At 44.1% G+C, this 13,006-nt stretch overlaps 1 protein-coding gene across 7 annotated transcripts in view; it reads left to right on the forward strand.

Annotated features, from left to right (window-relative positions):
- Positions 1-13,006, forward strand: part of SMOC1 (SPARC related modular calcium binding 1) — a 136,550-nt gene that overhangs the window by 13,723 nt on the left and 109,821 nt on the right. The gene's annotated exons all lie outside the window — the stretch shown is intronic.

Raw genomic sequence — 13,006 nt, forward strand, 5'->3', positions numbered from 1 at the left:
CCCCTCACCCCATGCTGAGCCTTCCTTTATCTGGGGATGGAAAGCCAGTCACAGCAGGGCCTGTGGGTGGGCCTGAGCAGGAGATCCAGGCTGCTTTTAGAGCATTTCAGAAAAACTCCATACTGTAAGCATGACTTCCAGGAGGGATATTTCCAGATAAGGTGGCTTGTGTCAACCACACTCACTTTTTTTTCTATCTAAATACTTCTAATTGGTGTCTTTAGACCATTGACGTTTAAAGTGATTGCTGATAGAGTTGAATTAATATCTACCATATTTGCTACTATTTTCTATTTGTTGTTCACATTCTTTGTTCCTATTTTTGTCTTGCACTTTTTCTACCTTTATGTTTTTAATTGAGTGTTTCATACAATTCTGTTCTCTCTCCTTTCTTAGCGTATCAACTGTACTTTGAAAAAAATACTTTTTTGTAGGTGCCCTAGAATTTGCAATATACGTTTACAACTAATTTAAGACTATTTTCAAATAGCACTGTACCACTTCATGAGTAGTGCAAAGCTAGTAGGATAACAAAGTATTTCTAATTCCTTCCTCCTGCCCTTCGTGTCATTGCTGTCACTCATTTCACTTATATGTAAAGTTATAACTATTGAATACGTTGTTGATGTTATTATTTTGAGCAAACTGTTATCTGTTAGATCAAATAGGAAAAATAAGTTTTTATTACTTCTTTAGTGTACTTCCTTTATGTAGATCCAAGTTTCCGACTTATATTTTCTATCTCTCTGAAGAGCTTCTTTTAATCTATCTTATAAAGCAACAAATTCCCTCCATTTTTGTCTGAGAAAGTCTTTATTTCTCCTTCACTTTTTTTTTCCTTCTGGCATTAATAAATTTACTTAAATGCATTTGATTTATATTGTCTAGCAAGCTGTTACATTTATAAAGACAGAAATTATTATTAGTCTCCACTTTTGAAGGATAAATTTGCAGGATACAGCATTCTAGGTCAATTTTTTTTTTCCTTCTCTCAACACTTTAAATATTTCATTTCACTGTCTTCTCACTTGTGTGGCTTCTGAGGAGAACCTCAGCGTAATTGTTCTCTTTGCTTTTCTACAGGTGAGGTGTTTTTTTCCCTCTGTTTTTTTTCAAGATCTTTTCTTTATCTTTGATTTTCCACAGGTTGAATATGAAATGTTTAGATTTAGTTTTGGGGGACAGTATCCTGCTTGGTATTCTCTGAGCTTCCTGGATCTGACGTTAATTTGGTGGGAATTCTCAGTTATTATTTCTTCAAATATTCCTTTTGTTCCTGCCTTTCTTTTTTCTCTTTCTGGTACCCCTATTACATAGAGTACATGCGTGACATCTTTTGTAGTTGTCCAATAATTCTTGGATGTTATGTTCTGGTTTTTGTTTTTCAGTCTTTTCTTCTCTTTGCTTTTCAGTTTTCTATTTGAAATTTCTACTGATATATCCTCAAGCTCAGACATTCTTTCCTCTTTGGGGTCCAGTCTACTAATGATCCCATCAAAGGCATTCTGCATTTCTGTTGCAGTGTTTATCTCTAGCATTTCTTTGGGATTCTTTCTTCGAAGTTACATTTCTCTCCTCACATTTCCTCTCTGTTCTTGTGTGCTATCTGTTTCTTCCATTACAGCCCTTAGCATGCTAATCATAGGTTTTAAAAAGTTCCTGGTCTGGTAATTTGAACAGCTCTGCCATTTCTGAGTCTAGTTCCAATGGTTGCTCTGTCTCTTCAAATTATGTTTTTTGCATTTTAGTAAGCCCAGGTTTTTTTTTAACATTTTTTTTTGATTCATAATCATTTTACAGTGTTGTGTCAAATTCCAGTGTTCAGCACAATTTTTCAGTCATTCATGGACATATACACACTCATTGCCAGTTTTTTTTTATTGAAAGTCAGATGTGCTGTACTGGGTAAGAGTGACTGCAATAAACAGGCCTTTAGTGATGAAGTGGTGAGGCACAGGGGGCAGGAAAGTGTTCTTTCGTCCTATGATTAGGTTTTGGTCTTTTAGTGAACCTGGGCCTTTGGACAGTGAACATCACAAATGCTTCTCAGTGCTTTTCTCCCCACAGGTAGGACAGGATGGCTAGAGGGGGCTGGAATTGGGTATTCTCTTCCCCCAGTCAGTTAGGCTCTGATAAAACCCCAGTTAAGTTAGGCCCTGGTAAAATAGTTTCTCTTGAAGGCAGGCCTTGTTAGCAGAATGAACAGAATACTCTGGTGATTTCAAAATGGCTATTTTTGCCTCCCCTTTCTGGAAGGAGGTGGGGATTTTCCTGATATTCATTGTGAGACCCTGGTACATTTATTTTCTTTCTTTCTTTCTTCCTTTCTTTCTTTCTTTCTTTCTTTCTTTCTTTCTTTCTTTCTTTCTTCCTTCCTTCCTTCCTTCCTTCCTTCCTTCCTTCCTTCCTTCCTTCCTTCTATATTTATTGCTTGTTTGTTTGTTTCTGCTTGGGGGGTTGGTAATTAGGTTTATTTATTTACTTATTTATTTTAACAGAGGTCCTGGGGAATTGAACCCAGGACCTCATGCATGCACTCTACCACTGAGCCATACCCTCCCCGCTGCCTCCAGTACATGTCTTGCCTATCCCCAACACTAAAGTCTCTCCCCTTGTGTTAGTGGTGAAAAACCTGATAGCCCGGTGTTCTGAGGCTCTAAAGCAAGTCAATTGTACATTACAGTGTGCATTGCCTCCCCATCCCTGTGCTAACTAAGGCTGATTGGGTTCATGACCATATGACCACAATAGCCTGGTCCACCTCACGGATCCTTTAGTCACACCAGATCTCATGAGCTAAGACTCGGCAGTTAAAAATTTTGTTACATCCTGTAGACGTGTATTTCTTTTTATTTATTTATTTATTTTTTATTGAAGTATCGCTGATTTACAATGTTGTGTTAGTTTCAGGTGTATGGCAAAGTGATTCAGTTTATATGTATATATATATATATAGAGAGAGAGAGAGAGAGAGAGATTCTTATATAGATTCTTATATATCCTTTTTCAGGTTCTTTCCCATTATATATTATTACAAGATATTAACAATAGTTCCCTGTGCTATAGAGTAGGTCCTTGTTGTTTATCTGTTTTCTATATACTAGTGTGTATGTGTCACTCCCAAAATCCTAATATATCCCTCCCCTCTAGATGTGTATTTCTTAAACAGCATATTTCCTAAGGTATGGTCTGTAGCTTTCTTGAGCTGCTGCAGGGTCCAGGAATCTGCATTTCTAAAGAAGTACCACAGGGGATTCTCATGCATACTCTGAGGCTTCTTTAGGCTAAAACTGTAGAAGGGAATAAAATCTATCAGGCAAGGACTGGAACCTCTGGCCTGTGTAACCTGTGACTTAAAAGAAGATAAACACAAATTTCATTTGCTTTTGCCAGTAGCTACTTACATGTATCAAGAAATGCTCCCTTAGAGGGAAGGGAGCCTCTTGAGGTTGCTGGCCTCTGCTTTCCCGTGTTATGTCCATGTTTGAAGGTAGAGGAGCATCTTGTTTTGGGGTTGGAGCCATTCCTGCACTGATAGGAAACTGAGAATCTTAGCTGGGTAGGAGCTTTAAAACAGTGATGTCCAATTCTATGGAAAACAAGTCTTAAGGGTCATGTGCAACTACTATCCCATGTGATAAAATTTAAAACAGCTCCTTGTACCATACTCAGGAGTTCTCCATGGAGATGCAAAGATGAAAGCTACAGCGTGGATTAGTTCAGCAGAGTCTAAGAGGCTGCAGAGAGATGGACTGGTTGGATTTCTCCATGACCACCTTTGCTTCCTATACCTGGGGGCTTTGGATCTGAGCACAGCTCTAGTTAGGGAGGGGCATTTTGATTCATTCTCTTGTCCCTTTATTCTTTTATGAATTGGCCCTTGATGGGGCTGTGGTAGGCAAGGGGGAAATTGTGTTTGTATCTGATGCCGAAAAACCACTAAATTAAAAGACAAAGCATTCTGATTCCTATTAGGAAGGGGTATCTTTGGGAGCAACGTGACAGATGCCCGAGAAAGGACATCATTTACCAAACGGAAGAATTGTGCAAGTGCATGTTGCAAAAGGCTTTGTCCTATGTCTTTGTTTTTCACATGCACAATGAGTCATTCAGTGGTGCACACACCACCTCACTGGGAAACACTTCTCAGCTGGCAGAGTTGCAATGATGGAGAAAGCCATTCAGTGCATTCTGTGGTGGCCCTGCCCTGTCACCATCTCGAAAAGCCTATTGTAGTAAACATCTGTGGTTTTGGTCTGTCTAATATCCATTCTCTCTTTCCTGGTAATAGAATATCTTTTTCTGGGAGAAACCCCTCCCTTACGCTTAGTCTCCATAACTGAAGTACACTGATCCCCTCTGCCAGTTACAGGCTGAAAGTGTGACCTGGACTTGGTCAACGAGTGTGTGCTCTCTCTTGGGTCGAGGATGGTCCTGAGACCCAAGCTGGGCCAATGAATTCATTTCTGGGACTTTTTGGTACAACAGTTGAGGAAGAGAAGCTCTTAGTTAGGCTGGGACACTGTGAGGAAGTAGACCTAGAGTGGTTAGTGGTGACTTGGTCCCTATGAATGAACAGTTCACTTGAGAACAAAGCCAGCACAGAGCAAAACAAAGCTGAGAGAAGAGAGACAGGTTTCTGATAATATGCTGTGAACACCTGGATACAGCTATTCTTAGAGCTCCTGTTTCTCCCATTTAAGTATGTCGGTGACTTCTTGTGGTAGATAAAACATGGCCACAGTTGCTTTGTGGCCCCTTTCATTAAGAACTGGAGTCTGTGTCCCCATCTCTTGAATCTGGGCTGGACTGTGACTTGCTTTGACTCACAGAGTGTGATGGGGTGCACACTGGTGTGAGTTCTGGAGACTGGGCCTCAAGGTTACCTTGCAGCTTCTGCCTTCACACTCTTGGACTTGAGCCCTGAGGCTGCCGTGTAAGAAACTCTAACCTCCTGGAGGATAAGGGGCCACGTGCAGGAGAGCTGAAGAGAGCCAGCCAATTGCTGGCGCCAATGGCCCGGCATGTCAGGGAGGCCATCTTGGGCCATACAGCCTAATGGACGCCCCAGTGGCCGCAGCTGCACAGGTGAGCCCCGCAGAGGAAACTCCCAGTCAACCCACAGAATCATAAATTTTTATCTTAAGCCACTAAATTTTGGAGTGGTTTGCAATACATTAATAAATAGCTCATATACTCCTTTTTTGGCTGATTCTATTTGCTGTCATTTGCAACAGAGACTGATTTGCAACTGTTCCGACTGTTATGAAGTAAACGAAGCTTTACCGCAAATGTACCTTTGTGGGACTTCTTCCCGCCTCTGCCATCGAGGCAGTGAAATCCGCTGTCTCCACCTGGACCTCCACTTGTCAGGTGTGTGCCTGAACACACTTGGTGTGGAATCCATTTCTTGCGCGTGTCAGTGTAACTTATCTGGATATGTGCCACCGTCTCCAGAAGGGCAGCTTTCTTCAGCACACGCTCCGGAGGGTAGCCCACTCCACAACTCTTCTTCACTTGTCCCTTATGTGATTTGATGCTTGACTTTCTTTGGCCCCATTGGAGAATGTTCTCTCCAAGATGACTTCTTGAAATTGGTAGGTCTTTTTAAAAAAATTCTTATTTTTAATTGAAGTGTAGTCGATTTACAATGTTAGTTTCAGGTGTACAGCAAAGCAATTCAGATACACACACACACATTTTTTTTCCAGATTCTTTTCCATTACAGTGGTAGCTCCTTTTTATGGGTTCTCACGCATTTGATGTCTGGAGTTCTTGATCTGTCCTCAGAATGCCTAGGAGATGTGAAGATGGGTTGTTTGAGACTAAGGAAGGTGGTAGGGACAGTATAATAGCCCAGGCCATGGAGTCGGGCAGATGTGGGCTCAAAGGTTGGCTCTGCCACCTACCAGCAGAGGGTTTTTCGCTCGTGACTTAACCAGGCTGAGGTGTGGTTTCCTTGCAGGTGCAAGGGGAGGTGATAATACCGACTTCATGGGGTGGTGGAGCCCATTCCCTGAGGGAAGGCGAGGGGCAGGCCTGGCAGGCAGTGTGGGCAGTGCAGATTTAGCAGTGACCTTCAACATTGTTCCTCTTGTAGGAGGCGGGGTATCACGGAACGTTGTTTTCTTCCTGCCTTTATCTCATGGTTAGCGCTAGAAGGAGTCCTGCTGTGTTTGGTTTGGAATCAATAGTATAAAACGGGTTGCTTGTGATAAGGAGGATCTTTTCTAACAGCCTGTCTATTTCCTTCCAAATGGGACTCATGGTCATGATGATCAGAATGGTGATAATGTAAACAAATTTTAACATCATGTGACAAGGTTGTAGGCAGTAAAATTATGATGATGGTGAGAAGGGGCACTATGGCAACACACGGGACTGAGGAGCTAGTATGTTTCTGGGAGCAGAGTCAAAGAAGTCCCGCTTGATCTAGGTGTTTGACACTGAGTGGGAGTTTCCAGGGGGGCTTGGGGAGGAATTTCCAGGCAGAGGAAACAGCACAGGCAAAGGCTTGGAGGTGTGAGAGAGGGAGTGGTAAGTTCTAGAGACTGCACGAAGTTCAGTGGTGGGGGGGTGATGGAATAGAAGGAGTGAGGCTGGAAAACAGGGGTGACACCGGACATGAGGGACAAGGCCTCTGTGCGCTAAGGAGTCGGACGTGGTGCTGTAGATAGTGGGGCATCCTCAGAGGACTTCAAGCTGGGGAGTGACATGATGAATGCTTTAGAAAGTCTGAGGAGTGCGGAGTTTGGAGGGGTTCGAGGCTGGAGGCTGGGGGCCCAGTTACGAGCTAATTACAAAAGCCCGGCTGGAGATGATGAGGATCTGACTTGAAGGGGTTGTGATGAAGGACTAAAACTATCAAGAGGGCAGCACTGCTAGGAGTCGGTGGCCGGTTAGATGTGGAAGGGCAGAGGGTGAAAGACAGTGAGAGATCGAAGATGCCGATTTGTTTTCTCACTTTTGGCAATTTCAGCAATTAGGTGGTGCCACCGTCACATTGGGGAGTACAGGAAAAGAAGTAGACTCGATGAGGGGTGAGGAAAGACTGTTTTGGACTTACTGAATTTGAGACACCCTGAGAAATCCAGATGAAGCTCTCAGGATACATTCATTCCAGATCAGCTGCAGACTGAGGAGCTACCGGTGTGTAGAAGAGAGTTAAAGCCAGGGGTGTGGATATAGCTGTCCAGGGAAGATGTGATCCGACTCTGGAGAAAGCTGCTGTTAAGTTGGGCATAGGAAGAAAAGCCATGGGAGAGGAGTGTCGTGGATTGCATTGTCCAAAGATACCTCCAACATCATCCTCATCCCACATGCCCTCTTACTGTGTGACAGTGACATTCCTCCTGTGTGTAGGTGTTTTGGCTAACAGCCCTAGCTGAGATCTCAGCTGACAACCAGCATCACCTGCCAGATGTGTGAGTGAAGACACCAAGATGAATACACCTTCAGCTGTAAATTCACCCATAGCCTTCGAGTCTTTCATGGAGCAGAGAATAACCAGCCCTACTATGCCCTTTCTGAGTTCCTGACCCACAGAATCTGTGAGCATGGCAAAATTATTGCTTTAAGTTGTTATGTTTTAGAGTGTATTTGACCGGATGTTTGCATCATTCCAAATTCATATATTGAAATCCTAACCCCTCAATGAGATGGTATTAGAAAGTGGAGGCTTTGGGAAGTGATTAGGTCATGAGGGTGGGGCCCTTATGAGTTGCATTAATGCCCTGATGAAAGAGATCCTAGTGAACTCTCTGGCCCCTTCTGCCGTGTGAGGACAGAGTTAGGAGATACCGTCTATGAACCAGGAGTTGGGTCCTAATCAGACACTGAATCTGCTGGTAAGGGTGTTGTGCCTTCCATTCAGTGACAGTAAAGATGAGGGTGGATAAGACAGAAATGGAAGGGAAGGATTCAGAATGAACCTAAATAGAAAGCAGGTGAGTAAGTTATGGCATAGACTGATGGCACCATCTATAAAAATGGTGCTGTGTTTCTGACATGGATAAATTCACAGTAGATTTAGTGTGGAATGAAAATGGAGCTCCAAACACTAGGTACTGCGTGGTAAGGTCCCATTTTGTAAATGATAAATATGCATAGAAAAAGAAGATACAGTAAAATGTTAATAGTCTGGGGATTATGGAGATTTTCATTTTCCTTGTTTCAAAGAAGCTTGCATTTCTTGCATATATAAATACAATTAGTAAAAACGGAGCAGTCAGTGAACCTGCACATTCATTCATTGCAAATGGGAACGTTGACAGTCTCGCACAGTTCTACGTGCAAGGAGGTGAGCCCTGGCTGTTGCCTTTCCTGACGTTGGGCACCAGGACAGACTCTGGCCACAGGACAGGCTGTGTTTCAACACAGACAAGGAAAGAACGTGGCTAGACCCCTGAGAGCCTGCTCGCCGGGACTGGAGGGCCTGGGCCTCAGCATCCTTTCTGCTCCCCTTTTCATCTGGCTGCTGTCCCATTTCTTTGACAAATATGTATATCTTGGCCGCTTCTCTGGCTCTGCCGGTGCCGGGGGTTCTGCGGATGGCGCGCTGGCCTTCCGGTGCCCTCCGACGGTCTTCCTGTTAGTGCTGGAGGCTGGAAGGGGAGACCATTTTGGTCTATTGTGGTAACCTCCTCAGGTACGATTAGGACTTGGGGTGAGCTCGGCTCAAAACGGTGCAGGGGAGTCGCTTTTCTGTTTTCCTTCCCCCTTTCCTGTTAATCCTAGGTATTGGTGTGAGTGTGTGTGCATGTGTTTATTTTGGGGGAGAATTTTATTTGGGAGAATTCAACTCTGCAGATTGTGTCTTTGAAGTGTCCCTCACCTCTTCCTCTCTGTCTCCCAGCACTTTATACTCACATCTGCTGAAGCTCTGATGGTGACGGGTTGGTTGGTTCACTGTAATTTCTTTTTCTGTCCCACTTGACTGTGGGCTTCTTGAGGGCAGGAACCCCATTACCAACTCCATCAAAGGAACTCAGAAGACAAGAGACCTGTCTTCAGTCTCTGTATTCCCAGGGCCCAACACTGTATCAGGTGCTGAATAACCACTTACTGGTAATGGCACCGGCCAGCATTTCGTCAGAAGTATGCGAGATTCCTGCATCTCTGAATCATGGTACGTGTGTACTCTGTGTGCTTTGAATTTAACTAGTGTGTGAAATGTTTCTCACCTAATGATCTGAACAGGTAATAAACTACATCTGATAGCAGGAGTTGGCTAATGCCCTTCCCGATTTGTTGTTACCTTCTCAAAGCAAACACATGTCTCTGATGGACTTCGCTTTGATTTTTATAGACTGATACATCGAATTCCAAATTCCAAAGTTCCCACTGCAGCGTCTAGGTGGTAAAAGTTTGCCTGGGGAGGGAGACAGCTTTCAGTCCAGAGTATCGCCCTGGGGTAACATGATTTCTGGCAAGGGTTTATGTGAAAGTTTTTCAAAATTGTGACTGTTGTATCTGTAATGAATGTTCAGTCTCCTGTTTTGTGAAGAGCGATTTTCCATTGATAAACAGTCTTGGGTTTTAAGTTATGCCATGTAAAAAGTTTCCAGAAAATGTCAGGGTATTTTCCAAGAGCCCCCTAGGAGATAGGAGCAGTTAAAACACTTTTTAAAAATATCTGTATTCTGATGGACATTGGCCATTTAATTTGTTTTTCATTGACTCGGGCCAAAAAGAATTCCACCTGGGTGTGAATGAGGATTGAGGGAGTGAGAGACCAGAGGCTTATTGGTCTAACGCTCCCTAGGAAGGGGTCCCACCTGATTATTAGTCAAGGTGACAGAACTGGAGACCAAATTTCTTTCTCTTCACTCAGATATCAGTCACCCCTGGGAACCCAGGTCCCTAATTGGAGCAGGTGGTTTCTTCCTGGCCTCTGATGGCTGGCCTCTGCTTTCTGTGTGAGCTGTGTGTTCACACTGACGTGAGCTAACTCCAGTTAGAGGAAATTACCTAGGAGAAAGGAGACTTAAATGCGATGAGCGTGTTTTATTAGCCACGTCTGTGTTATGTGTTTTCCATAGACCCTCTTTTATTTCTGTCAACAGTCCTGCAAACGGGACCACTCTTTATCCCCACCAATCAATGAGCAAACTGAGGTTTAAGCAAAGTGCTCGGCCCCTAGGAAGGAACTGGACTTGAATCCAAGTCTGTCTATTACCAAGTCCTGGTACTTTCCAACACACCACGCTGCCTCACAGCACATCAGAGCCCAGTGCAGGTGGGTGGAAAGAAACAGTTGGGAAGAAACCTTTCTGTGAAGGTTTTTACTGTATTTCAAGCATGCAGGGTGGGTTTATGATGGCCAGGCAGTAGGCTTGAAGCTGGCAGAGCTACTCTGGCACCTTCTGCCCACAAGACAGGCTCTGTTTATTTCATGCCAACTTTAATGTGGAGGGTGCCTTAAATGATTTATGGTTGAAGGATTTTTTTTTTTTTGGTCCACAAAAGTACCCCTATTGCAATAAATCTTGGGTATTCAATTTTTAATAAACCAGGCTTAGTAGCTGCATAAGGTCAAGGAGACAGACTGTGTTTATGCTGAGAAGGTGTCTAGTTGAGTGTGCCCCTGGTTGGAATCCCTCCTGAGCAGATGGATTTTCCACGGCTTGACTCTCACAGATGAACCCTGGACCTTCAAAGCTTTAGGGGATGGTGTCCTCTGCGAGGTCATCAGGGGTAACTAGTAGGAAGCCTGAAACTGGGGACTTTGGTGGGTCTGGAATAGTAGAGGGTCTGTTGTCTGTAACATTACCAGGGAGTTTCCAAGGACTGAGGCTGTTCTGAGCTATAGGTTTAACTGACATATTGAACTGTGTCCAGACTCCGTGTTACGCTGGGCAGATCCTCCAGTCCTGAGAGCCAGGCAGCTGCGAAGGCTGGTGGCAGGGAGTCACCATGGAACTTGTTGCTAATGTTTACGCAGTGGCCTGTATGGGGCTGCATACAATCTGGCTATTGTCCTGTGTTTCAGGGGTGCCAGTTAGTGGCTGGTGTTAAAATGCGCCCAGGATTTGGCAGAGAATCCTCTGTGCCTACCACTTTAGTAGATCCTGGAGGGATGTCCAGATGGTGTCTGGGGGTGGGGATGGGGACAGACAGGCTGGGGCCAGGGGGGGACATCCCAGGAAAGCCATGTGGCCCAGGCCTATTTTCCTGAAGGACACTCATTTAAACTTAAAAAAAAATGATTTCCAATTTACGTAGAGTAAATGAAACACCTTTTGGTGTGCAGTGGTATGAGTTCTGGCAAATGTGCAGAGTTGTGTAACCACCACAGCAAAGATGCAGAGCAGTTCTATCACCCCCGACCCCAGAATTCTCTCCTCTTGCTCTTTTTTTTTTAAATGAAGTTCCTGGGGATTGAACCCAGGACCTCATGCGCGCTTAGCTTTATCCCTCGGCTGTACTCCGACCCCTCCCGTTGCTCCTTTTCATCGACCCGTCCCACCGTAACTCCTGACAAACGCTGATCTGTTTTCTGTCCCGACAGTTTTGCCTGCTCCAGAATGTCATATAAATGGAATTAGGTGGGCTTTTGAGCCTGGCTTCTCTCGTGTGTTATAGTGCATTTGAGATTCATCCCTGTTATTGCACGTATCAATAGTTTGTTCCTTTTATTGCTGAGTATATATCATGGTTTGTTTATCCACTCACTCCTTGAAGGATATTTGGGTTGTTTCCAGTTTGGGGCCATTGTGAATAAAGCTGCTAGAAACATTCAGGTATAGGGTTTTGTATGGCCATACGTTTCCACTTCTAGAAGTGGGATTGCCGGGTCACAGGGCAAGTGTATGTCTAACTGTACGAGACACTGCCAAACTTTCTTCCAGCCCGGCTGCGCCACGTTGCATTCCCGTCACTGATAAGTGAGGGTCCTAGTTGTCTGTGCCCCCACCAGCACTTGGGATTGCCACGATTTTTTTTATCTGTTTATGTTTATTTAGCATTCTCATAGGTATGCAGCATCTCATTATGGTTTTAACTTGCATTTCTACTGAAATGTTTTGGACATTGCTTCCCAATGAGGTTACAATTTTCAGGATTGAAAGAGGTAAATGGCACAATTATATTAAATTGTGTTTTGTATGTGGAAAAAGCTTGTCAAGTGTACACGTCTGACAGGTAATACCATTTTGGTAACCTAGTTTTAGTATTCCTTTATATTTTAATATACCCTGAGCCTGTAGCATTTAGGAATGGTGTCTGGCTGCAATTAACAGATATTCAACTATAGTTGAGGCTTAATTATATCTGGCTTCATTCACTCACAGAAAGGAGTTCCAGATGTGCTGTCGGTCTGCAGCGTCACCCGGGGCCCAGGCTCTTCTGTCTTTCTGTGCCATCATCCTTCAATTGTGGCTTCCTTTCTCCAGGTCACAAGGTGGTTTCTAGATCGAGCTCTAGCTACAGCCTTACCTTCCAGGCAGGAGAGGAGGGGTGATGGGAAAAGCTCCCATCAGCTTTTTCTCCTTGGCTCATCCATTCCCTGTTTGGAGAATTAAGAAAAAGAGACTCGTGTGTCTTTTTTCTTGAGTATCTGTTTATGCATTTGGAACTAGAGTTAGAACAGAAAAGCTCAAGTTCACTACAGTCGTGAGTAAGATCTTTATGAGATGAGCACATAGGCCAGTGTTGACATGTTCAGGGTTTTTCTTTTTTTCCCCCTAAACCAGTGGTTCTCATAGTGTGGTTCCCTGAACCAGCAGCATCAGTATCACCTGGGAACTTGTTAGAAATGTTAAGTCTGAGCCCCACCCCAGACCTACTGAATCAGATACTCTTCACGTTGGGCCCAGTAATTTGTTTTTAGTAAGTTGTGGAAGGGGTTCTGATGCAGAGTAGTTTGCGAACCGCTGCTCTGTATTAGGGGTAGGCAAACTTTTCTGGTGAAGACCAGATGGTAAATGTTTTAGGCTTGCGGGCCGGGCCGTAGGAAGTGTCTACTACTCAGCTCTGCCGTTGTAGTTGGAGAGCAGCTACAGACAGT

Source organism: Vicugna pacos, chromosome 6 (genome assembly GCF_048564905.1).
Source record: "Vicugna pacos chromosome 6, VicPac4, whole genome shotgun sequence".
Lineage (NCBI taxonomy): Eukaryota > Metazoa > Chordata > Mammalia > Artiodactyla > Camelidae > Vicugna > Vicugna pacos.